This window comes from Phyllostomus discolor, chromosome 4 (genome assembly GCF_004126475.2).
Source record: "Phyllostomus discolor isolate MPI-MPIP mPhyDis1 chromosome 4, mPhyDis1.pri.v3, whole genome shotgun sequence".
Taxonomy (NCBI): Eukaryota; Metazoa; Chordata; class Mammalia; order Chiroptera; family Phyllostomidae; genus Phyllostomus; species Phyllostomus discolor.
In genome coordinates, this window is record NC_040906.2 from 90,265,855 (window position 1) to 90,288,017 (window position 22,163).

Here is a 22,163-nt window from a genome sequence, read left to right on the forward strand (position 1 = left end):
AAATTGTTCTTTATTTTTGATTAGTGTATCTTTTGTTTATGACTGGGTCTTTTTTATTCTGTTGAGGCTCTCACCAAGTTCCTTGAGCATCCTTTTATCCAGTGTTTTGAACTCTGTATTTGACAGATTGCTTATCTCCATTTTGTTTAGTTCTTTTTCTGGAGTTTTGATCTGTCCTTTCATTTGGGTCATGTTTCTTTGTCTCCTTGTTTTGGCAGTCCCCCTGTGTTTGTATCTATGTATTAGGTAGAGGTGCTTTGACTCTACCTCTAGGTAGTGTGGCCTAATGCAGTAGGTGTCTAGTAGGGTCCAGTGGCACAACCTCCCCTATCACCTAAGCTGGGTACTTGAGTTGTATCCTTTGTGGGGGCTGAGTACACCCTCCTCTTGTAGTTGACCCTTGGTTGCTATTGGTTCATCAATGGGAGGAATCTACCCAGGCCAGTCAACTGTAAGGATTGACTGTGATCACTGACCACAAACATCTGCCCTCTGTGGAGTATCAGCTGCACAGGGGCAGAGTGTTGGTGTTCTGATGTGGTCTGTAGCTGTCCACTGGGTGTGCTGGTCTTGGGGTTTCCCAGCTGGTGCGGACCAAGGTCAGCCCCCCACATATGTTTTTCCCAGGGCCACCCTGCCTAAGCCATAAAGCAATCAGAGATGGCTGCTACTTGTGCTGGGCTTGGAGATTCCCAAGTGACGCAAAATTGTGAATCTAAGCTGGCTGATCCTAGTGCCAGACCTGAACCTCACTGAGGACAGCTGTTGCTTTTTTGAGAGGAATAAGGAAGTTCTGCAGTATGAGCCAAGACCAGCCACTCATATGGAATAGCAACTTTTGTAGGTCCATAAGTTGGGTGGGGCAGAGTGTCTGGGGATCTCCAAGGCAGTCAAACAGTGTTAGCTAGGTGATGGAGTCTCAGATATGGAACCAGGTTGCTGGCTCTGTGGCTCTGTAGGGAGAGCCTTTAGAAAAGGGACAATAACCTTTGCTCGCCTTGATGCCAGACACTTCAGTTTCTCTCAGTATAGCACTGGTGCCTTTCAAGGTGCTTTCACATTGTTAGAGCTCAGAGGGAATAAGTCTGAGTAGGTGAGTCCATTTGTGTGTTCTTTAAGAGGAACTGCTTGGGGCTCCAGAAATTTCTTCCACCAACTCATCCCTATTGGTTTTTGCAGCCAGGAGTTGTGGGGACTTATGTTCCTGGAACTGGAACTCTGTGCTGGGGGCACCTTGTGTAGGTCTGGGACTCTTTGCTCCTAAGATATGCCTGCTGAATTTTTGTCTAACACATGTGGGTATGGGACCAGCTTGTTCCACATCTATGCTCCTCCTGCCAGTCTGGATGGCTGTGGTTTCTTTAATTCCATAGTTGTCATACTTTCATTCAACTCAATTTATGACAGTTTTGAGTGATGGCTGCTCTATATTTTATTTGTAATTTTGATGTGGTTGTGTGAGGAGGTGAGCCATGTCTGCCTGTGCTACCATCTTGACCAGAAGTGACAACCATTTTTAAAAGTCAAAAATGAAGAAGTCCTTAGTAAACTTTCAAATTCAAACATTAAAATATATGCAAAAGTATAAGGAAAACAAACTATTTCTAAGACCCTCATATATTGGAGAAATTTTCTATTTTACTCTCTGTTTTTCATTTAACTTATAGGCTAAAGACTGGTTGAACTTCATAAAGTAAGAACTGTTAAGTAAAAATTGTCAAGTGAAAGGAAGGCCCTACATTTTAAAAAGATCATGAAACTTATATCATCAACATTTAAAGTTTTAAACCTGTTCAGAAATTCACCTCAGTATCTGAAGTTCCCCTCTGTGTCTTCTTCTAATTAGCTTGTTATTGGTTATGCACCATCATTTGAGATAATAAAATTTCTTATACTGTGTCAAAAAATACAAATGACCAATAATCATAAAAAGGTGACCAATTGCACTAGTAATCAGGGAAATCTAAAGGAAAAAAGTGGTGAGGGAATACCATTTGCAATCATCATATTTGTTAAGAGTGAAATTGGACAATACAAAGTGTTGGTGAGAAAAGATATGAAGAAATGGGTACTTTGTATACTGACACAAGAAACAAATTGTACAGGCAAATGTGAAACTGAAAATTAACAGTACACATGTTTAGATATTAGATCATGGAATCTAGAGTTGTAGGTGTAGGCTTTAATGAAATGTTTCAATTGCTTTGGTTGTCATGTAGCTTGTAGTCAAAGATTAAGAAAGTATATTAGCCACTTATAGTTTAAAGATTAAGAAAATATATTTTTCATGCCCTGAAGGCCTTCCTGTAACATGAATTCCAGGAAAATATGTTTCAAAGTACACTTTGCTTAAAAGTCAAGCATACATACGATGGAATATGACTCAGCCCCCCGCCTCCACAAAAAGAATGAGATCTTTCCATCTGCAACAACATGGATAGACCTAGAAGGTATTGTGCCAAGTGAAATAAGTGAGACAGAGAAAGAAAAATAGCATATGATTTTACTTGTATGTAGAATCTAAAAACAAAATAAATGAACAAGCAGAATAAAACAGACTCATAGGTACAGAGAATATTTTGATGATTGCCAGATGGAAGAGGGGTTAAATGGATGAATGAAAAGGGTGAAGGTATTAAGAAGTACAAACTGGTGTTTACAGAATAACCATGGGGACGTAATGTATAACATAGGGAATACAGTCAATAATATTGTAATAACTATGTATGGTGTCAGGTGGACACTAGTTTTATCAGAGTAACCACTTTGCAGGTTATATAAATGCCTAAAACTAGGTTGTACACCTGGTTGTACACCTAAAACTAATGTAATATTCTATGTCAACTGTAATTGAAAAATAAAAAAATATTAAACAAAACAAAACAAACAAATGAAAGAGTGCACTTTGTTTGACATAATAGGAAAATGGAGCTAGTTATGCATAAGCCAGTGAAAGCTTAAACAATAAAAGTGATTAGGAGATGTTCAGTTTCTGCTTTTGCTTTAAATATCATGTCACACAACTGATACACAATCATAGATACTTTTCAGAATCTTGGTTCCTCACCCTGGTTGGATGGCCCAACCACAGTTAGGAAAGCTCCAGACAAGATGATGTCAGGAACTAGGTTAATCAGACTTAGGAGCACCTCTGAAGCTTACACAAGAACTAACCAATCATCTTCATTTGTGACTCCTGGTCTTTAACCTTCAATCTTGCCTTGAAAATCACTTTATTAAAAATCATCAGGGGAGTTTGGCATTTAAGTGATAGCTTCCTGTTTTCCTGGCTTGATGCCCTGCCAACAAACACTTTAACAAACTCGATGTTCAGTGTTTGGCTCTGCCACCCATCAGGTGGGTGGGTCCTCTTCATTTTAGTAGCAAATACATAGAACAACTTGACTTTTACAACTAAAAATGTTTATATCCCTTGACTCAGCATTCTATTTCTAGAAATATACCATACAGAAATATTTGCACCCATGTGCAAGAAGCAGCTTCGGGCATGTTTATGCATCATCATCTTTGACCAAAGAAAATTGAAATAAATGTTTGTTAGGAAGGAAATGGATTCATAAAGCATATACACGGATAACATGTATTTGGTGGATTTAGAAGTTAAAAGCAATGAACTGGACCAGTGGCTCTCAAACTTTTTGGTCTCAGGCCCCCTTTACATCTTCAAAATTATTGATGCTCTTGGAAAGCTTTCGTATATGTAGGTTATATCTACTAATATTTATAGCATTAGAATTACAAAACTGAGAAATTTAAAAAATATTAATTAAAAGTAATAAAACCATTATATGTTAACATATTTATATTAATGTGAATAACACTTTAATTTAAAAAAGCTATATTTTCCAAAACAAAACAATTTAGTGGTGTCTACATAAGAACATCCAAAGCTGTGGAGAATTTTTATAAAAATTTATGTGAACCAAACAGAGGACATGTCTGGAAGTAAGATCTAAGCAGACTGAGAGCCCTGGCTGGGTGGCTTAGTTGATTTGAACATTGTCCCATATACCAAAAGGTTGTGGGTTTGATCCCCAGTTAGGGAACATAAATAGGTTGCAGGTTCCATCCCGAGTCTAGAGGCAACTGATGCTTATCTCTCCCTTTCTCTCTAAAAATCAATAAACATATCATCAGGTGAGGATTACAAAAAAAAAAAAAACAAGGAAAAATATGGAGTTCTGGCCAAAATGGAGGTGTAGGTAGAAATGCTTCACTTCCTTGAACAACCAATAAAAGGATAACAACCAATCTAAAAACAATAAATGACCAGAAATGCTAGAAAATCAAATGACATAGAACTCTGACAACCATGGAATTAAAGAAACATTCACTCAGACAGGTAGGAGGAGCAGAGATGGGCAGCTGAGCGGAGAGGACACCTGGCAAGGCAGCGGACTGGTGAGATGGGCCTGGCTGAATAGAAAACTAAAGACTTGACGCTAGCTGTAAACTACTGTGGGGGTTGCCATGGTGGGAGAAACTCCCAGTCTTACAGGAGAATTCCTTGGAAAGTGGGGCTAGAGTGGAGCAAGCCAGTGGCATTGTTACCTCTCTGACCTCTCCCCCACAGACAACAACACAATGTGCAACAAGGAGGGTTGCCCCACCCTGGTGAATACTTATGGCCCTGCCTCTTTACAACATAACAGGTGTGCCGAAACAAAGAAATATGGCCCAAATGAAAGAACAAAGCAACACTCCAGAAAAAGACTAGGCGACAAAGAGATAGACAACATATCTGATGCAGAGTTCAAAACACTGGTAATCAGAATGCTCACAGAAATGACTGAGTTTAGTCACAAAATGAAGGATACCCAAAGTGAAATAAAGCAAAATATACAGGGAACCAACAGAGAAGGAAAGGAAACTGGACTCGAATCAATGATTTGGAACAAAAGGAAGAAATAAACATACAACCAAAACAGAATGAAGAAACAAGAATTCAGAAAAATGAGGAGAGCCTTAGCAAACTCTGGGACATCTTTAAACAGTCTAACATCAGAATCATAGATGCAAGAGTAAGAAGTTGAAAATTTATTTGAACAAATAATGAAGGAAAACTTCCCCAGTTTGGTGAAGGAAATAGACTTCCAGGAAGTCCAGGAAGCTCAGAGTGTCCCAAAGAAATTGGACCCAAAGAGGAACACACCAAGGCACATCAGCATTAAGTTACCCAAGATTAAAGATAAGGAGAGAATCTTAAAAGCAGTAAGAGGAAAGGAGAGAGTTACCTACAAAGGAGTGCCCACAAGGTTATCAGCTGATTTCTCAAAAGAAACCTTGCAGGCCAGAAGGGGCTGGAAAGCAGTATTCCAAGTCATGAAAGGCAAGGGCCTACATCCAAGCTTACTCTATCCAGCAAAGCCTTCATTTAGAGTGGAAGGGCAGATAAAGTGCTTCCCAGATAAGGTCAAGTTAAAGGACTTCATCATTACCAAGCCCTTGTGATATGAAATGTTAAAGGGATTAATCTAAGAAATAGAAGAAGATTAAAAACTATGAACAGTAAAATGACAACAAACTATCAACAACTGAACCTAAAAAAAACAAAAACAAAAATTAAGCAAGCAACCAGAACAGGAACAGAATCAGAGAAATGGACTTCACATGGAGGGTTTTCAGTGGGGAGGAGGAGGGGAAAATGGGGGAGGAAAGGTACAGGGAATAAGAAGCATAACTGGTAGGCATTAAATAGATGGGGAGAGGTTAAGAGTGGTATAAGAAACAGAGAAATCAAAGAACTTATATGTACAACTCGTGGACATGAACAAGGGGGGAATGCTGGAGGGTTGGGGTACAGGGCAGAGCAGGCATAAAGGGGAAAATGGGAAAACTGTAATAGCATAATCAGTAAGATATACTTTAAAGAAAGGAAAAAGAAAACTATAAACAGACTGAGAAAAATATGTCCTAGAATGACAGTTTGCATTTTTTAAAATGTATTTGGAATTAAATGAAGGTGGGAAAAAGCTAAGAGAGGATTGGGTAACATGATAGTTAACAAGATCTGTACTCCCTTGAGGGTGATCATGCCTTCAAGGTGTCTGAAAAAGATGATTATTCTGGCATTTCAAAGATGCACAAGAACAATGGACAGGACTTGCTTAAGGCAAAGTCCTTTTTCTGAATAAACCTTTTTCTGAAGAAGTTATATGCCTGGGACATGACAAACCACTATGATCTGTCCAGATAGGAATTTATGAGCAGATCACTCTGTGAGGTTGCTTGACCTTTTTCATCCACAGGGAGAACAATGGTATCGTTTTACATTTTTTTTCAAACCTCTTTAACTCCTGGTTTATTAGAAGACACCTAGATTCTCATATTTGCTTCATGCTATTGCATGTACAATATAGTTTCTTGAAAACTTCATTGTAGACTTGTGAGAGAGTAAGAATGAAAAGACAAGTAACCTCTTAGTGAGATGGTGAAGTCGGAAAAGCCAGCATTTGTGCTGCCTGTCACTACCGGAACCAATAAGTAGAGACAGGGGTTGGATCTTTATGGGCACTTTATTGAGATGCCAGTGATCTGAGAATATGGTGTGTTATGTACCCTCAAAAACTATCTTAACATCTTTCAAGCTGACCTTTTTGTAAGGAGAAAAAAGGGTGGATAAGGGGGTTGGAAAAAGGGTTAATTGGATGAGTTGCAGTCTAGGGCAACTTTTCCTGGTACTTCTTTATTTGTTGATTAAAAACTCAGATACCATCTTCATTGCTTGCAGACCCCCTGGGGCACAAAGGTTAAATTGCTTGTCATCCTCCTGGAGTCAATGTGGTTATGCATTCCAGTTCATGGAATAATAGCTCTCCCCAGGCATTCAACACTTAAGCCTATCAACTAAGGCTAATGATTTTAAGTCTAGGGTTCCCTTATCAATTATGGAAATAGTTTTGACCTTGTGGACCCTCAGAAATTGTCTCTAGGACTAGGCCTCCAGTCCACGTTTTGAGATCCACTAAAGAAGATCAATATATATTTATTTTATTTTACTTTTGTTGTTTTTATTTTTATTTTTTTTTTTTAGAGAAAGGAGAAGGGAAGGAAGAGAAACACTGATACTCGAGAGATCATTGATAGGTTGCCTCTCACATGCCCCCAACTGGGGACCTGGCCCACCACCCAGAAATGTGTCCAGACTGGGAATCAAACAAGCGATCTTTTGGTTTGCAGGCTGGCACTCAATCCACTGAGCCACACCAGCCAGGGTGATATATAGTTTTCTTTTAACGATATTTTTAATTTAGTGTTTCAGCTTGGGTTCCACCAAAAACCTGAGATAAGGGATTGATTGCATTCAGGAGATTTATCTTTGTTTTTTTAAATCATTGTATTTTTTAAAAGATTTTATTTATTTATTTTTAGAGAGGGAAGGGAGGGAGAAAGAGAAACATCAATGTGCGGTTGCTGGGGCCTGTGGCCTGCAACCCAGGCATGTGCCCTGACTAGGAATTGAACCTGCAATGCTTTGGTTCAGAGCCCGTGCTCAATCCACTGAGCTACACCAGCCAGGGCTGAGATTTATCTTGGGAAGTATTTCTGAGATTAGGAGTTCAGGGACTGAGAAGCAGGAAAAGCCATTTCAGTGGTGTGTTATTAAGCCGATGACTGCAGTGGCAATTGGGGTGCATTTTTTTTTTTTTTTTGCTTTTGTTTATTTTCGTTAAAATTATTGGGGTGACATTGGTTAATAATATCATATACGTTTCAAGTGTACATTCCTATGATACGCTTAAATGCATATTGCATTGTGTGCCCAGCGCCCAGTCAAATCATCTTCCATCACCATATATTTGTCCCCCTTTGCTCTTTTTTTTTTTTTATTTCAATCATTGTTCAAGTACAGTTTTCTGCCCCCTACTCCCGTTTCAGCCCCTCCACCCAACCCTCCCCCCTTCCCCCCACCACCCCCCACCCTTAGTTTTTGTCCACGTGTCCTCCAAATTTGTTCCTGTAATCCCTACCCATTCCCCCCTGAAATTCCCTCTTCTCTCCCCTCTGGCCACTGTCAGACTATCCCCTATTTCAGTGTCTTTGGTTATATTTTGCTAGTTTTTTGTTTTGTTTTGCTTTGTTGTTTAGATTCCTGTTAAAGGTGATATCATGTGGTATTTGTCTTTCACTGCCTGGCTTGTTTCACTTAGCATAATGCTTTCCAGCTCCATCCATGCTGTTGCAAAGGGTATGAGCTCCTTCTTTCTTTCTGCTGTATAGAATTCCATTGTGTAAATGTACCATAGTTTTTTGATCCATTCATTTACTGATGGGCATCTAGGTTGCTTCCAGCACCTAGCTATTGTAAATTGTGCTGCTATGAACATCGGGGTGCAAAGGTTCTTTTGTATTGGTGTTTTAGTGTTCTTAGGATAGAGTCCCAGCAATGGAATTGCTGGGTCAAAAGGCAGATCCATTTTTAGTTTTCTGAGGAAGTTCCAAACTGCTTTCCATAATGGTTGTACCAGTCTGCAGTCCCACCAACAGTGCACTAGGGACCCCGTTTCTCCACATCCTCTCCAACACTTGTTATTTGTTGCTTTGTTTATGATGGCCATTCTGACTGGTGTGAAGTGGTATCTCATTGTGGTTTTAATTTGCATCTCTCTGATGGCTAGCGATATTGAACATCGCTTCATGCGTCTTTGGATTTTCTGTATGTCCTCCTTGGAGAATTGTCTGTTCAAGTCCTTTGCCCATTTTTTAATTGGGTTACTTGTCTTCTTAGAGTGGAGTCGCGTAAGTTCTTTATATATTTTGGAAATTAAACCCTTGTCTGAGGTATCATTAGCAAATATGTTTTCCCATACAGTTGGTTCTCTTTTTATTTTGATACTGTTTTCCTTAGCTGTGCAAAAGCTTTTAATTTTGATGAGATCCCATTTGTTTATTCTTTCCTTTATGTCCCTTGCTCTAGGAGACAAGTCAGTAAAAAAGTTTCTGCGTGAAATATCTGAGATTTTCCTACCTACGTTCTCTTCTAGGACTTTAATGGTGTCACGCTTTATATTTAAGTCTTTTATCCACCTTGAATCTATTTTTGTATAAGGTGTAAGTTGGTGCTCGAGTTTCATTTTTTTGCACGTAGCTGTCCAGTTCTCCCAACACCATTTGTTGAAGAGGCTATTTTTATTCCATTTTATGTTGCTGCTTCCTTTGTCAAATATTAATTGACCGTAGAGGCTTGGGTTTATTTCTGGGCTCTCTGTTCTGTTCCATTGGTCCATGTGCCTGTTTTTATGCCAGTACCAGGCTGTTTTGATTACAGTGGCCTTGTAGTATAGTTTAATGTCAGGTATTGTGATTCCTCCTACTTTACTCTTCTTTCTCAAAATTGCAGCAGCTATTCGGGGTCGTTTATGGTTCCATATAAATTGTTGAAGTGTTTGTTCTATGTCTGTGAAATATGCCATTGGTACTTTAATCGGTATTGCATTGAATGTGTAGATTGCTTTTGGTAGTATGGACATTTTAATGATATTAATTCTTCCAATCCATGAATACGGTATATGTTTCCATTTGTTTGTGTCTTCCTTGATTTCTCTCCTCAGTGTTATGTAGTTTTCTGAATACAGGTCTTTTACCTCTTTGGTTAGGTTTATTCCTAGGTATTTTATTTTCCTTTTTGCTATTTCAAATGGGATTTTTTTCTTGATTTCTGCTTCTGCTGTTTCATTGTTGGTGTACAGAAATGCCTTTGATTTCTGGATATTGACTTTGTATCCCGCTGTTTTACCAAATTCATTTATTAGGTCAAGCAGTTTTTTGGTGGAGTCTATAGGATTTTCTATGTACACTATCATGTCATCTGCAAACAGTGACAGTTTTGTTTCCTCCTTTCCGATTTGGATTCCTTTTATTTCTTTTTCTTGTCTGATTGCTGTGGCTAGAACCTCCAGTACTATATTGAATAGAAGTGGTGAAAGTGGACATCCTTGTCTTGTTCCTGTTCTTAGTGGAAAAGATTTTAATTTTTGCCCATTGAGTATAATGTTGGCTGTAGGTTTCTCATATATGGCCTTTATTATGTTGAGGAATGCTCCCTCTATTCCCACTTTACTGAGTGTTTTTATCATAAATGGGTGCTGTACCTTATCAAATGCTTTTTCTGCATCTATTGATATGATCATGTGGTTTTTGTCTTTGCTTTTGTTTATGTGATGTATTACATTTACTGATTTGCGTATATTGTACCATCCTTGCATACCTGGAATGAATCCCACTTGGTCATGGTGTATGATCTTCTTAATGTACTGTTGGATGCGGTTTGCCAGTATCTTGTTGAGGATTTTAGCGTCAATGTTCATCAGCGATATTGGCCTGTAGTTTTCTTTCTTTGTTGTGTCTTTATCTGGTTTTGGGATTAAGATGATGTTGGCCTCATAAAAAGAGTTTGGTAGTCTTCCATCTTTTTGGATTTTTTGAAATAGTCTGTGAAGGATAGGTGTTAGTTCTTCCTTAAATGCTTTGTAGAATTCTCCTGTGAAACCATCTGGTCCAGGGCTTTTGTGTGTTGGGAGTTTTTGGATTACTGCTTCGATTTCTTTTGCTGTTATTGGTTTGTTGAGGCTTTCTGCTTCCATTTTATTGAGTTTTGGAAGGTTATATTTTTCTAGAAATTTGTCCATTTCATCTAGGTTTTCAAATTTCTTGGCATACAGCTCTTTGTAGTAATTTGTTACAATCCTTTGTATTTCTGTGGTATCTGTTGTCATCTCTCCTCTTTCATTTCTGATTGTGTTTATTTGGGTTTTCTCTCTTTTTTTCTTGATGAGTCTGCTTAAAGGCTTGTCGATTTTGTTTATCTTTTCAAAGAACCAACTCTTGGATTCATTGATCTTTAGAATTGTGCTTTTAGCCTCTATGTCATTTAATTCTGCTCTGATCTTGGTTATTTCCTTCCTTCTGCTTGCTCTGGGCTGTCTTTGTTGTTGTTCCTCGAGTTCTTGTAGACGTAGGGTTAGGTTGTTTGTTTGAAATGTTTCTAACTTTTTTAGGTGGGCCTGTATCGCTATGATCTTCCCTCTCAGGACTGCCTTGGCTGTGTCCCATAAGTTTTGGGTTGTTGTGAGTTCGTTTTCATTTGTTTCCAAAAACCGTTTGATTTCTTCCCTAATATCATTCTTGACCCATTCATTGTTTAATAGCATGCTGTTTAATCTCCACGAATTTGAGTGTTTTGGGTTTTTTTTCCTTGTGGTTGGTTTCTAGTTTCAGTCCCTTGTGATCTGAGAAATTGCTTGGTATGATTTCAATTTTTTTGAAATTGTTGAGGCTTGTTTTGTGTCCTATCATGTGGTCAATCTTTGAAAATGTTCCATGTACATTTGAAAAAAATGTGTATTTAGCTTCTTTGGGATGGAGGGTTCTGTAAATATCAGTAAAGCCCAGCTCGTCTAGGGTATTGTTCAATGCCACAATATCTTTGTTGATGTTTTGTTTGGAAGATCTGTCCATTTTTGATAGAGGGGTGTTAAAATCCCCCACAATAATTGTGTTGCTGTCCATATCTTTCTTGAAGTCCTCTAAGATTTTCTTTATGTATTTAGGTGCTCCTATGTTGCGTGCATATATATTTACTATGTTTATGTCTTCTTGGTGAATTCTTCCCTTGAGTATTATGAAATGACCTTCTGGGTCTCTCTTTATGGATCTTCTTTGGAAGTCTATTTTGTCAGATATGAGTATTGCTACCCCGGCTTTTTTCTCCTGTCCATTTGCTTGGAAAATTTGTTTCCAGCCCTTCACTTTCAACCTGTGCAGATCTTTTATCCTGAGGTGGGTCTCTTGTAGACAGCATATGTGTGGGTCATGTTTTCTTATCCAATCAGCTATTCTATGTCTTTTGATTGGAGCGTTTAGTCCATTTACGTTTAAGGTTATTATTGATAGGTACTTATTCATTGCCTTTTATGTACGTGTGATCCTCTCTCACTCTCTCTTTTCCTTTCTTTCCTTAAAGCAGTCCCTTCAGCATCTCTTGCAGAGCTGGTTTAGTGGAGGTGTATTCTTTTAGACTTCTTTTGTCTGAGAAGCTTCTTATTTGGCCTTCTATCTTAATTGAGAGCCTTGCTGGGTAAAGTAGTCGTGGTTGCAGGCCTCTGGTTCTCATTACTTGGATTATTTCTTGCCATTCTCTTCTGGCTTGGAGTGTTTCCATTGAGAAGTCAGCTGTTAGCCTTATTGGGGCCCCCTTGTATGTTACTTCCTTCTTCTCCCTTGCTGCCTTTAAGATTCTCTCTTTGTCTTGAAATTTTGCCATTTTAATTATGATGTGTCTTGAGGTGGGCCTCCTTGGGTTCCTCTTGATTGGGACTCTCTGTGTTTCCTGTATTTGTGTGACTTTTTGTCTCATCAAATTAGGGAAGTTTTCCATCATCACTTGTTCAACTAGGTTTTCTATCCCTTGTTCTTCTTCTTCTCCTTCTGGTATCCCTATTATACGGATATTATTACGTTTCATATTGTCTTGCATTTCTCTTAATCCCTCTTCATTCTTTCTGAGCCTCTTTTCCCTTTCTTGCTCTTTCTGGGTGTTTTCTTCTATTTTGTCCTCTAGCTCGCTGATCCGATCTTCTGCTTCATCGATCCTGCTTTTCATTCCTTCTACTGTGTTCTTCATTTCAGAGATTGTATTCTTCATTTCCTCTTGGCCCTTGTTGAGAGTTTCTATTTCCTTTTTTATGCTGATGTAGTTTTCATTGAGTTCATTGTAGCTTCCCTGTAGTTTCTCGTAGCTCATTGTGAGCTCATTGAGCTTCCTGACAATCACTGCTTTGAATTCAATATCTGATAGTTGAATTGCCTCTGTTTCATTTAGCATTCTTTTTGAGGCTTCCTCCTTTCCTTTCATTTGGGGAGTATTTCTTTGTCTTCCCATTGTTTGTGAGACTCTTCTTGTTCACCTCAGCTTCTTATATTGATCTGTTCTGGCTCCCTCGGTTTATGATGTGAACTTCTTTAGTAGAGTAGCAGTGAGTTTCAGTGGTACTGTTTCCTTGACCCCCCAAGCTCGCTGGTCTTGGGCTGTTGTTTAAGTTGGCTGTGTGTTTGCCTTTGGGTTCTGATTGTTGTCGAGTCTTTCTTTGATGGTTCCTTCCCTCCAGCTGGTTAAATGTGGGTCACTCTGACCACCACCTTCTATATTTTGTTGTGCTGGTGAGGGCAGGTTGTGTTGAGGCTGGTTCTTCTGTGTGTACAAGGTTTAAAGAAATCTTGTTCAGTTGTTTGTATTGGGTACTGTCTCTACTGTTTAGTTGTATTTCCAGATAAGCCCTGGATTGAGGTTTGTGTGGTTACTACTCCCTCCTTCACCTTCTTCTGCTGTTATCTGTTAGTGGTTCCTTAGTTGTTGGGTTTCCTCTTCCAGTGGGTATCCTGGTGTTCACCTCCTCCACCTATTCTTTTTTGTCATCAGATGGAGGGGAGGGCAAAATGGTTTAAGACAGCTACCGAGAATTCTATGCTATTTACAGTAGTAGCAAGTAGGGAAGATATACGAGATCCTTTCACTATGTATAGTGTTAACCGTGATCTTCCACCCAGCTAGCTGATTTTTAGAAAGGATGGAAAGAAGATAAGACTCTTGTTGGGGGAGGAAGGATTGTGCGTTGGGTCTATAAAGCAGAGAGGTTGTGGGCGGTCAGATTCTGGGGTAAGGTGAGAGTAAAGGGTAGTAAATAGGTGTAGTGTGTGAGAGAATAGAGTTAACCACTACAGTAATAGAGTTCAGGAAACTTTGAAATGGGCTACGATCTGGGGGGGGGGGGTGTTGTGAAGTAATTACACTTGCATGGAACAGCAGTTATTTACAATAATATTATGGCAACATTCATATGGCAGAGTCTATGAAATCTAGGTAATAAGGATATGAAGTACCAAACATTGAGTAGTATGCTTATAGGACACAGGTGAGTTAATGGACAGTAGATTAGTAATACGGTATAGAAAGAGATATCAGGGGAAAGCTGTGAGGTCATACAATAAAACCAGCCTAGCAAAGCAGGCTATACAAAAATAAGAGGGATATAAAAATATTGTTTTAAAAAAAAAAAAAGGATGTAGGAACACTGGAAAAATAATAATAATACAAATTTGCAATAACTTGCAGGTTCTTTGTAATAGCAGAGTGACATTTATCTCACTGTCCCAGCTGTTGTGATGCCCCTTCTTTGGGTTCAACTTTGGTCTTTTCACCGTTCCAGGCTTTTGTCTCACTTGTAGGTATTTAGGAAAAAATTTAAAAAAGAAAAAAAATAGAAAAGGCAGACGAAGGCAGGAAGAAGAGATAAAATTGGAGGACAGGAAGGAGGAAGGAATAAAACAAGAAATCAGGTAAGAGAGGAAAAAGAAATCAAAAGAGAATAAAAACAATAAAACTTAAAAAATTAAAAATTGTTAAAAAAATAGAATCAAATTAAAAAGTCTCTTGATTTCAAAGTGGCCAAACCGGTTTTTCTGCTCTTGCTGGCTGAGGCAGTCTGAAGGTTGACTTGTTTGGCTTTTCTTCCTAGGCCCGTGGGGTTCGCACTGGCTCCGCGGCCCGGCCGCCGCCCGGCGCAACCAGCGCGACCCTCGCTCCCCGCGCTCCGGTGAGCGGGCGCGGCCCGTCTGCGCCTGCACGGCCGTCTGCCGCACGCCGGTGCCCCCGTGGGCGGGCGGGCGCGGCCTGTCCGCAGCCTGCGTGCTCACAGCTGGGGAGCAAACAGGCCAGAGCCACTGATCCCTTCAGGAGAATTCCCCAAACAGTGTCTGTGTCCATCCACTCCTTCCTCTTGGGAAATTCCTCCCGATCGAGCCCGCCGCTCTCCAATGGCCCGGTTTCTCTCACCGCCAAAGCTCCAGCCAGAACGGTGACCCTGGGAGTCCGGGTCCGCAGGGCGACTTGGCTCTGGCGTTCACCGCCTCCAAAGCTGCTCGCCACCCGTTGTGCCCGCCAGCACCTGGACTCCTCCCAGAGCCGCCCAGACCTTGCTCGGCTGGGGAGGGAGCAGTTGACCTGGCTCTCTCCCACTAACCCTAGGGCAAACCCAGCCGCGGCCCCCGGGCCTGGGGCTGCAGCCCCGGTACCACACGCCTGTCCCGGGAGCCTACCTTGATGCAGCGATCTGTTCTTTGTTCTTTCGGTTCTGCCTCAATCCTTGGTCCTCCGTTCTCAAAAATGCTGAAATATGTTGGTTGCTTGCCTTTCCACTCCAAAGATCGGTCAGGACTCTCTCCCCTGAGCAGAGGAAAGCCAAATCTGCTCCTTCCTACTCCGACGCCATCTTAGATCCCCCTTGGGGTGCATTTTAATTGGGAATCCTGGGGGGACCATGTAGAGAAGTGATTTTTAATCTTTTTCATCACATGGCACACAGAAGCTAATTACTAAAATTCTGCAGCACATCAAAATATATACTTTTTGCCTACCTGACAAAAATTAGGTATAATTGACTCTTTTATACTGAATGTCTATTGTTGCTTTGAACACTGTCATTTTTTATTTGACAATCTCAGGGAAAAGAGGTAAGTGCCCCTGACTAAATAATCTGGTATGGCATGTTTTAAAAATTCTTGTGGCACATCAGTGCGCCTCTTGCGGCATACTGGTTGAAAATCGCTGATTTAGAGTATGTGATAGAATTGAGTGCCTGAATCTTGGAAGTGTGAAATAGTGATTCACTGGCTTCCATCTTCCAGTGGTCAAGGACTGCTCCAGGGAAGGTTTATTCTTTGGCATTTCTGGGTTTACTGGTGTACCAGAATACCTGAGCCAGAAAGGAAGACATAGAAGGTACAGCTGAAGTAAAGCTGCCAGGCTACACCAGGGAGCAGCTGGTTGTCACAGCAACTGTTATGCAAAAGGCAAGCCAAGAGAGTGTAAGACAAGGGCCTAAAAGATGTCACATCATGTGGGAAAACCAAGTTACAGAATAATGCATACAGTAAGATACCATTTGTGCAAACAACAAAAGCACCAAAATGATAGTATATATATATTTAAGATATACATATGTATGTGTGTGTATATAGGTATGTATGTATAAATAGCTCCTTTTTAATTGGTGTATACATATATACACATATGTATACATGTATGTGTGTATATAGATTGTACACAATCAATTTTAAAGATCTGGATTGGGGACGGGGGTCATCTAAAAGAATGTTAGCTTTTTCTGTGATGTACTAATATTTCTCAATTCCCCAAGCTTTAAAAACAGAAAATTTACAAACTTAAACAGATTCACTGAAGTTAATTCATGGATTTTGTCTGTTTGCCCCCTCTCTTCAGGTGGGGTGGGGTTGGGTTTAGAGCCAAGACAAGTAAGGGACTCCAAGAGAATAGCTTGTAGAGTGTGGGGCGCCACAAGAAGGAGGAAATGTCTTACATCTCTGAGCAGAATGCTTGCCCCAGGGCACCAGAGTGACTGGCCAGTGAGGAAATTTTGGGAAGAGCAAACTGTGTGTCCTTTTTCTTGAAGCTTTTTACAATATCTTTCTTTGGCCAGAATCCTAGGGGAGATTTCAGGGGAACATCTTAACAGAATATTCATTGGCTTTTCAGGTGTGTCTTTTAATATGTTGATTCATCAAAATGTGCGTGTAGAGGGATCAGGGGTTATTTTCAGTTTAGTTTCATTTTTAAAGAACATCACTGAGGAGGGACCTGGACCGTGGCTGGTCTGTCCCAGATGGTCTGGAATGTGTGAACCAGTTGCCCCTAGGGGTCCTTAGTTAGAGAAGATAAAAACCTTGTGATTCATTAGCTGGCTATAACTTGCTCAGACTGGCCTTCTTTAATTATATTGTCTCAGTTTCCCTTTCCCACTTGTGAAGGAGTTTCCCTAGCTTCTTACTATCCTGTCACTGGTGGGTCTGAGCTGGAGGTTGAGGAGAAGCTTATGCCAGACTGAATCTTGATGTAGACAAGGCTGTGCTTTCTGTGCTTGAAAATACTACTCTGATTATAAGAGCTCAGCATGTCTGTAAAAGCTGTGGGACTGCCAGTGTTACTAGTCCTCCAGGGTGAGGAAACGAGCCCTGATAGAGCAGAGCTGAATAACAGCAAAGAGAGGAAAAAGAAAGCCATTTGTTGTCTATGCCCATTGAGTGCTGCCCATTTGGTAAATCAGCTATTCCTATTTGTATTGAAAAATATGTGTGTGTAGGAAAAGCTATAAGCAAATATGTCCAAATGTTACTTGTGTTTAGCAGACTGCAATTCCCTGTTCACCTCCAATCGTGTCTGCATTTCCTACAGAGCCCCACTTTTGTCCAGTATCCAGCCAGCTCTGTGAAGTCCCATGGTCAGGAGAGCCAGGTGGTCTAAGTCAGTAGTTCTCAAAGGACGTGGCACCATTCCTTAAGTGTATTCTGGAAATTGGTGGGGGCTTTTTTTGGGAAAGCCCCTACTATAGACATTGAGTGAAGGGGGTCTAGGAATGCTAAGCATCCTAGTGTGTGAGGCAGTCCTTCTTGGTCCTTCTTAAGAGAATGGCCCCATATGATACTCGAATTTCTGATGTCCTTTTGAGACATTCATGCAAGTGAAAAACCCATTTCTAAGCCTAAAACTTTATTCCATTTGGCATATAAACTCTGAGTATCTTTTTGCATGTTTTTAAATATGCCATGACTTTTCTAGGAAAGTAACTCCTGCATAAATCAAGGGATAATTGCACTGTGCTTTGAAACTTTATCAAGAGTTGTTCACCATTTTGGAAAATTGTTGTGTCAGTGGCAGTGGCCTTGTACTAGTTGAGTCATCTCTGGCATCTGCCTGCATTTCTAGCTGCCAAGGCCTTGGCATTTCCATGTAGCTGCCAGCATCTCACTGATTCATCATGTCCTATAGAGTATGCTGCCTGTGCATTTGCTTATTAAAAGATAGATTAATTTATTATAAATTACCTTTACTTTCTCCCTGTATTACAGCTAAAGCATCACTTTGATTCTCTTTTGAAATGTATATTTATAGGTAAATTATGTTATCTATGAATTTGGTTTATGAATTGAAGGAGGGTTGTTATAAAAATAATTGTTTTTAAGAGGGCTAGCTGGTGATGGGTTGAGCAATAGTCCTTGTTCTAAGACATTCAAGGTGTCCCTTTCCCTTGCCAGTAGCAGATTTGGGTGTGAATACGGGACATAATCTAGATAGTGAGATATGTCTGCTAGAAGACTTTGGGGGAAGGTTTTTTAGTTCTCAAAAGAGACCCAAGGAAGACATGGCTTTTCTTCTACTTCTAGGCATTGTCCTGTTTACTCCTTACCTTTTTTGGGGTAGCCATGAGGTTAGGAAGTCTGAGGACAAAGTCCACATGCTGAGGGGCAACACGGAAGGACCTGGTCTTTGGTCACATTGGTGAGCCACTAAATAACCAACCCTAGAGCCACCCTCATTTGCCCTTAATCTACCTGGAAATCAGTTGATATTAGCTGAGACTACAACTGAATGTCATTGCCATCCTTTTTCTTATTAATAAAATTTTTTTGCCTGCCAGAAAAAAGAAAACAAAGATAGAATCTCTTCCAAAGGAAAGAAGTAATAACACACATAAAAAATAAAGCACTGTATAAAAGTGTTTGTCAGCTGCTTTCTATCAGTCTTCCCACTCCCTCCATCAGTCAGCCAGTCTCTTTCCTAGAGATAACAAATGTTGCCAGTTTTTAATGCCTTCTTCCAGAAATATTATATGCACATATAAGTATTTATACATATGTATACACACACACTTCATTTTCAAATTATTTGGGAAATTCAGATGTGGGCCACACCTTGGCAGGCAGGGCCACCTGTTTGAACTTTCCCCAGGGCTTGTACGTGCTCATAAATTGTGTGGGTAGGTCACCTGCCACACCAGTGCTCCCCCAGCACTTCTTCTGGTGGCCTCTGGAGGGTGAATGGTCCTGCTCAGTTTCCTCCAAGAACATCAGATAAGCCCCTTCAAGTGCAGAGAGTTGGGTAGGACAGTGAGTCCTCTGCAGAGGAGCAGGACATGAGAAGGAAAGACGACAGTCAGGTGTGGTAAGGGCCAGGAGACATCTGGGTGGTGATGGCTAGCGACCAGACTTACACGGTGACAAATGCCAGGGTCAGGTTGTGTGACTGAGTGGCAGGCCAGTTCCCAGAGAGATGAGAGCTGCACCAGATCATGAAGGAGCAATAAGGAGGAGGACCTAGAGCACAGGTGACAAACATAAGGCCTACAGGCTGAATCCGGCCCTCTACCTTGTTTTACCCAGCCTGGCACCTTGATCCTACCCAGTGGCAGTGCCGAGCTCTTGCTTAACTGTTAAGGACTAGTTACATTTATACAGTCCTAAAATTACATTTGGCCCTTTGGAGGCAACAGTGAGGCTGATATGGCCCCCAGTGAAAATGAGTTTGACACCCCTGAGGTCCTACAGGCTAGCAGAAAGGGGGATTTCCAGAGGGGCACAGGCCACAAAGCAAGGTCAAGCTTGGGGATCAAGGGTGAACAGCTCCTCTGGTGGACCTCCCAGAAGGTACATCAGCAGCCTAGAGCATGGGTGTAGGTGGCATCTGTGTGGGGAGCAGAATGAAAGCTAATGGTGGCCCAGAGACATGGTGAGACGGGCAGTCCCATAGCAGAGGCCAGGGTAGGAATTTGGAAGAAGAGTGGAGATCCTGCCATTTAGCTTTTCGGGCCCAGTAATTCAGTGTACTTAGAAAATCACTGTTCACATGCAAGTTTATTGTGGGATGTTGGAGGGGCTGTGGGTGTGCAGCTGGGGCTGCCTGTGAGAAATGCTGAATGGTCTGTGTCCTAGTGCAGGACTCTCCATTATGCTTGGTCATGGGGTGAATAAAGAGGAGGTGCTAAATATTTGGGTGTCTGGAGAGATATGGGGAGACCATTACTGATATTTGTGAATGCTGGTTATGAGAGAGGGCTGGAGGCCTGGAACATCTTGTCACACCACACAGAAAAGGATGCTCCTAAACATTGCCAGGACGTGGTCACAAGCACTTAGGAGCCCCTCTGACCAAAGATGGGAGTATTTGAATATGATTAATGCTAATAACTACAATGAATTGAAAACTACCAGATAGACTTACGTCCACAAGATAGGGCAAAAGTAAACAAACAAAACTCCCAAGATACCCAAACCTGATTGATGCTAAAAGCAAGTATATTACTAGGAAAACTGGTAATTAAAGAGAAAGAACAAAACATCTTGTCTCCCCCATATAAATGTTACCACTGAGTAACCAAATACTATAGTAGATGAGAAGAAGTATCTCTTCATAAAAGTCAATAAAGATGGAACAATAGGTTTGGAATATCTGTATTGTAACCTCTAGTTAACGAGGAGTTTAAGCACTGAGCACCAACCACTGCTATCATCACAAAAAGAGAGGCAATCAGATATAATGTGCCTTCCCATGGAAGAATACTTGCCAAACATCTAACCTCCACCTGAACAAGGTCCAACTACTAATTTATAGCAATACAGAGAATAAAGAAATGAGTAATTTACACCATGGGGTTGTAGTCAACAAAATTCAGATGGTAGAAAATTTAACAGGAAAATCAATGCAGTTTTTTTTCAGTAATTAAATCACAAGTGGGGAGAGAGCGAGCGAACATTGAGAGCTGTGGGAATCCACAGACTAAATGAAGCTTAAAAATACAGATCTAGCAGTAATGCATGGATCTTATTTTTATTTTGTTTCAAACACACAAACTGTAATAATATGGTGTATTTGAGACAACTGCAATTGGAACAGTGACTAAATATTTCATGATTCTAAGTAATCATTGTTAATTGTTTTAAGGCAAGATAATGGTATTGCGGCTATGTGTTTTTTAAAAGTTCTTATCTTTTAGTAAATTCCCCTAAAATATTCACAAATGAAATAATATAATGTCTGGGATTTACTTCAAAATAACAGAGGAGGGGTAGAGTGGGTGGCAGTATGTGCAAGACAAGATGGGCCATGTGCTGATCATTGCTGGCACAGGGTGAAGGGTACAGGAGATTTTGGTACATTATTCTATTTTTGCATATACTTAATTTTTTTCATAAAAAGTTTTAAAAATTAAAAAGTGAGGGCTCAGGATCAAAATGGTGGGGTTCTGCCATCCTGGTTCTGCCATACCCATCACGTGCTTTGGGCATGCTCCTTAACCTTTCCCAACCTCAGGTTTTTCAGCTACAAAGATGGACAACAGTGTCCACCTTACAGTGCTGTCAGTGAAAATTAAACAAGTTAACATTTGTAAAGCATGTAGAATTGCCTGAAACATAGTATGCACTTGATGAATGTTAGTCATATTGCTATTGTTATTTTGTTACTCCCCCTGTCTAGTAGTCTTCAGCAGAGACTTATTTGAATGCTCCAGCCTACCTGTGTGGGGGTATAATGGGAAGGCTGGCGCATCCCAGTTGGGCCATTGTACCCAAGGAAGGCGCTGACCCCACCAAGAGGCCCTGTGGTCATGTCAGCAGGAATCACCTGGGGGTACAGGAGAAAAACTGACTCCAGCTCCTGGACATCAGATCCAGCTGGTCCTCCTTGGCAGCTGCCTGCGCTCTCCATAGGCAGAGCCAGACCCTTTCTTGCACCACAGTGGGTTTCCTGCACACACTCTAGTTGCATCATCTGACTGCATCCTTTACCTTTTAGTGTTTTCAGCTAATCTGGAGACCCTTGGGGCAGGGGCCAGCTGCTCTCTCTGGTCTCATGCCCACTACCCTGTGAAAGTACTTTGTTGCACCTGTGCTTAAATCCTCGGGAGAGCACAGGAGGCGAATCTACGGACTGGAGGTTTTAGGGATACTGTGGGAAAGAATTGGGGGGAACTTCTCTCAGAAGAACAGCACGACCCATAAGCAGTCCCTGTGGTTGGAGGGTAGTCGGCATGTATGTATCCATGCTGGCTCTGGGAGATAGCACTGGGGGTGAGCCAAGGGCTAGGTGTAGACTCAGACTCTTAGGTAGACGAGCACTGGGGACCTGACAGGACTTAGGTCCTCTCTTAGCTTCCTGGTGAGACGCATGCTTGAAGCAGGTGCAGCTATATCACAACAGGGCTGTGTTCTGGGAGAGGGACCTGACACTTGCTGCTCCCCTTTTGTAGGGTGACCTGAGTCATGCAGGAGGTTACTTGAGTTGCCTGGGCCAGAGT

General features: G+C 41.0%; 1 long non-coding RNA gene across 1 annotated transcript; it reads left to right on the plus strand.

Moving 5' to 3' along the window:
• The first annotated feature begins 283 nt into the window (after positions 1 to 283).
• On the plus strand, positions 284 to 20,511 carry LOC118500133. Its single transcript, XR_004902664.1, has 3 exons — positions 284 to 413; positions 2,106 to 2,111; positions 20,497 to 20,511. It is a non-coding gene; the product is annotated as an uncharacterized LOC118500133 (long non-coding RNA).
• Positions 20,512 to 22,163: the final 1,652 nt, after the last annotated feature.